Genomic DNA, 5,568 nt, shown 5'->3' with positions numbered 1-5,568 from the left:
CTTCCACCAATCCTGATGCCACAATTCTCCTCATAGAGCCCAGCCTCTCGGATAATCTGCTCTGCATACATGTTGAAAAGGTATGGAGACAGGATGCATTCCTGGCGCACACCCTTCCCAATTTTGAACCATGCAGTGTTACCCTGCTCTGTTCTGACTACTGCCTCTTGGTCCAAGTATAGGTTTCGCAAAAATCCAAATGGCAATGTCAAAAATAAGATTCCAGGAATTAAAGGAATATAAACTGAGGTATTTCAGGAAACAGACACCCATGGATATGCTTGCCAATCTCTGATAACAAATATGAATAAAAGCTGCCTAACTGACTGAAAGTGATCCATGTTTGTTTCCATTCTCAAGAAAGGTTATCCAGTGTGCAATGTGAAAATTATTAAAGAATATCATAGCTATCACACACATTTAAATGCTGCTGAAAATTATTTTGAAAACCACTGGATCAATACAGAACCGTTAGAAATTCACTCTGGATTCAACATAGGCTGTGGCACAAGTGATATCATTATGGATGCCAGGTGGATATTGGCTGAGAACAAAAAATAGCAAAAAGATATTTACTTATGTTCTGTTGACTATGCAAAGACATTTTATTGGGTAGAACATAAGAAATTATGATTAACATTTTGAGGCTTGAGAAACCAGAACACTTAATTGTATTCATGAGAAACCTATACATTGATCAGAAGAAGTTGTCCAAGTAGAATAAGAGATCATTTAATGGTTTAAAATTAGAAGAGGTATGTGTCAGGGTTCTCTTCTTTCTCCATACCTAGTCAATCTGAATGCTGAACACATAATTTGTGAATCCAGACTAGATGAAGAAAAATGTGGCAGCAGATATGAAGAAAGATTGTTTAACAAACATTATTATGCAGATGAACAAAATGCTTGAAGAAAGTGAAAAAGCCTGAAAATTTGCTTCAGAAGATCAAAGATTACAGCCTTCAGTGTGGATTACATTTCAACATCAAGAAAACAAAAATCCTTATCAGTAGATCAATAGGCAACATACTGACAGATGGAGAAAAGTTTGAAATTGTCAATGATTGAGTTTTACTTGGATCCACTATCACCACTACCGGTAGCAGTTGAAAAATCAAAAGATGTACTGTATTGAGATAATCCGCTGTCAAGTGCCTTTCCAAAGTTCAAAAGATCAAGGATGCCAGTGTAAAGACTAAGGTGTACCTGATCAAAGCCATATATCTTCCTATGTATCTGAAAGTTTGACAATGAATAAGAAGAATCTATGCCTTTGAATTGTAATATTGGCAAAGAGTATTGAATATCCTATGACTGCCAAAAAACAAACAATTCTTATCTTTATAGAAGTGCAGTGCTCGCTTCGGCAGCACATACACTGAAAAAAAAAAAAAAAAAGAAGAAGTGCAGCTAGAGTGCTTCTTATAGACCAGGATGGTGAAACTTCACCTAATTTACTTTGGGAATATTTTTAAGAGGAACTATTAATTGAAGAGAGAAGTTATTTTGAGAAAAATATGTATTTTATAGTATTTATATCTAAAGAAGTCAGTATTATGAATAATCTATGTTTATGCCTGTTGCCAAAAGCTATGAAAAGAAATATATTTAAATTGTGCAATTATGTTATTATTTAGAGGTTATGACTATCTGCACAAACCTTGCCAACCTCCTAAATTAAGGGAGATAGTTGATGATTCTAACAGTATCAGTCATTGTCATGAATTTTTTATCAACTCATAGGTGACCCTCTCATGTGTTTTCAGTGGTTGTAAATTGCCTAGGATGAAATTGTCCATCTTCTTCCAGTGTAACAGCCTGGGTATTTGAACTTCCTTTGAATTGGCCTTTCAATTCCTTACCCACTAGGCCATCAGAATCTTTATTCTCTGAGTCAAGTTTTAGAAATACTAATTACACTAAAGGAAGCAAAATGAAACTCCAATCTAATCACCAATAAATACCCTTGGTATTTTCTTATTACATTATAATTAAAGTCCTTAATGAAAATTAAATCACTGTGGGCCCTGTGAGACTATACTTGCATCCTCCCACCTAAGTGGTGTCACCTTTCTTTTGCTGAAGGTATTTGAAACACAAATATGGTGTGGATATTTATCTATCAAAGGAAGGCATCCCATGAATCATCCCTGTAGCTATCATTAAAAACTACTTATTTAAAAGAAAAATGTTAAATGTATTAACCTTGTTCTGATCTTGGCACACAACTGAAAAGCCATTCTCGGGCAGTGATAACTGAAAAGTATGAATGCTTATATAGATTTAGCTGTTAAAATATTTTTCCCGAGGCAAAGCCAAAGGCTAAGCCTATGCCACCCATTCAGCTACCAGAACTGTGGACTGTCTCTTCTGCTTCAGTTCAGCGATCTACAATTCAACAAAGGATTCATGATTTAGTTATTTCTATAGTTGGTATGTCTCTTTCCTCTTCTCAATTTTACTTCTCCTGAATTTATTCACTTGTTTTGAACCTGAGGACTACTTCTCAGCTTAAGTTTTAAAACCAAGAACAAATATAAAATATTGTTATCTTGATATTTTATGGAATATTAAATTTTAAGTGTCAACAATGTAATTTATTGTTACTAGTTATATACAAGGCAAAGTGTGATTTCAGTAGAATTAAATTATTGTTGTAAAAGGTAAGATAGAATAGTATAGATCAATTGCATGAGGCAAACTTATTGCTTTCCTATATTAAATTAAATGCCTATTCATTGTAGAGTTTAAAAAAGTATTTAGTATAAACTATTTGTAATTTTATTTTTGAAATGTCATTGGACTTTACCTAACAAGACTATTACTAGTATTTCATTCACACATACAATGGATTGAATACGAAGGTAGGCTCCAGGGAGCTGAAGTTTCTGCTCCATCATAATTCTCAAAAGGGTAATGTAATTGACAAAGCACGTGAGAGGATTTCTGATTTTATATCTATTAAGAAACCATTAATTAATTTTATTGATCAGAATAACATCTACACTGGATGTTTGACTCCTTGAAGATTCAATGACATTGCAAAAGAGGTTTATTTTCTTTTATAGATAAAGCCAAAATATTTTCACTTCAAAAGGAAACAAAACACGACATAATTTGGGTGTTGTGTTTTGTTTTGGGTTTTTGTTTGTTTGTTTTTAATATATTTCTTTTAAATGCCCTGTTTGTTAACTCAAGAAAAGATCTGGAGACATAGTCCCTAGAGTTCTTGTTTACTAAGCCAAATATAAGTGGTTTGAACCCACCAACTTCTTAGCAAGAGAAAAATATAGAATTTGCCTCCATAGAGATATACCACCTTGGAAACTCTAAGGGACAGTTCTACTCTGCCCTATAGGGTCATAGTATGTTGAATAGACCCACTGAGAAGAGTATGGCATTTCAAATGTAAATTAAATGGTATAAATTCATGGAAGCAAAGAAGAATTGTGTGTGCAATCACTTCTATATTTTAACGGATTTTTTTTTTAAAGAAACACATTTGTGTTTTACATCTTACTTTTAATTGGCATTAATTACACATAATCAATATGTTTTAAATACATCCTAAAAGAAGATGGAAAGAGTATAGAGAAACACTGTACCAGAAAGAATTGGCTGACACAGAAAATTTTAAGAAACAACATATGGTCTACAGGTAATGATGATGAAGTAGAAAGGGAAAGCTGTACTTGGAAAAAAATACAGCTAAGGAATTCATAGAATACCAATCAATTGACATATTTCAACAAACAGATGTTGCTGCCCTGGACATATTCAACAGGGCGGGCCAAGGAATCTGGAGGACCACTAACTTTCCAACCGACTAGAAGAAACCCATATATTTTTTTTCCAATTAAAAAAAAAGTGACCCAACAACAGGATGTGGAAATTATTGTACAATATCATTTACATCTCACACAAGCATAATCCTGCTTAAGACTATTTAAAGAAAAACAACTGGAACAGTACATTGACAGAGAACTGCCAGAAATACAAGTTGGGTTTAAAAGAGAGGTTCTTTGAGGCACAAGAGACATTATCACCAGTGTCAGATGGGTCTTGGCAGAAAGCAAAGAGTACCAGAGAAATGCGTATTTATTTGTATTTCATTGACTATGCAAAGGCATTTGACTGCGTAGACAATAACAAATTTTTACTAACTTTGAGGGAAATGGGACTCCCATAACACTTGATTGTGGTTATATGAAATGTATGTTTGGGAAATAGTTACCAGAACAGAGCAAACATTGCATTGTTCAAAATCAAGAAAGGAGTGCCTCCGGGATATGTCCTGTCTCCATACCTTTTAAACCTATATGCAGAACAGTTCATTCAGGAAGTTGGTCTTTATAGGAGGAATGTGACTTCAGGATTGGTGGAAGATTCATCAACAACCTACGCTATGCAGATGACACAACCTTGCTTGCTGAAACTGAGAAGGACCTGAAATGATTGTTGCAGAAGGTCAAGGACTGTAGTCTTCAGTATAGATTGAAACTCAATATTAAGAAGACAAATATTCACACTCCTGGGACAATTGAAAAAAAAACATGATAGATGGAGAAGAGACTAAGATTATTACTAATTACAGCTTGCTTGGTTCCACAGCAACACTCATGGCACCAGTAGTCAGGAAATAAAAAGGCGTTTTGCACTGGAAAAATATGCTATCAGTGACCTCTCCAGAGTACTGAGAAGCAACGATGTAAGTCTGGAGACTAAGGTGCTTCTGATCCAGGCCATAGTTTTTGCTGTTATTTCTTATGCATCAGAGAGCTGGACAATGACTAAGGATGACAGAAGAAGAATTCATGCCTTTGAGTTGTGGTGCTGGAGAAGAGTCTAGAACAAGTCATGGACAGTCAAGAAAACAAATACATCTGTCTTAGAGAGGGTGAAACCAAGTTTCTCCTTGGAAGCTAGGATTTTGAAGCTCTGTTTCACATATTTTGGGCACACGGCCAGGAGGGGATCATCCTTTAAGGAGGATTTCATGCTTGGAATGGTGTAATGACAGCACAGGAGAGGATTAAATAGATTGGTACTATAACTGGGGAATAGGGGTAGATATGTCAGAGTCAGTAAGAATGGTTTTGGTTAGAGCAGGCTTCAGGCAGGCAACTTGATGGCACATAACAACGCCAACAACTGAAAATTAGAGTAGTAAACTGCTTAATTATTTTTCAAGTAAAAAATGAGACATTCACATATTATGAAAAACATGAACTTATTGAAATTATATTGAATATCAGAGTATAATAACTATATCTTCATACAAGGAACTCTGGTGGTCTAGTGGTAAGCAGTTCTACTCTCAACTCTATGATTCAAATCCATCAGCTTTTCTTTGAGAGATTCAATGGCATTTAATAATAACAATTCATCTTCATACTGTGAGCTATGTTTCTGTTACTTTTACTGCAAAATAAAGGTGTTTAAGTTGACTTTTTTGTTGATCCCAGAACATTTGATTGTGATTATGTGATACCTATACTTGGACCATCAGACTGATGACCATATGATATATTACTCTGGAGATGAAAAGACAAGGAAAAATGGGGTTGC

Source organism: Elephantulus edwardii, unplaced genomic scaffold (genome assembly GCF_000299155.1).
Source record: "Elephantulus edwardii isolate Elephantulus edwardi_28Jun2011 unplaced genomic scaffold, EleEdw1.0 scaffold00018, whole genome shotgun sequence".
Classification (NCBI taxonomy): domain Eukaryota; kingdom Metazoa; phylum Chordata; class Mammalia; order Macroscelidea; family Macroscelididae; genus Elephantulus; species Elephantulus edwardii.
This window is presented reverse-complemented; position numbering follows the sequence as displayed.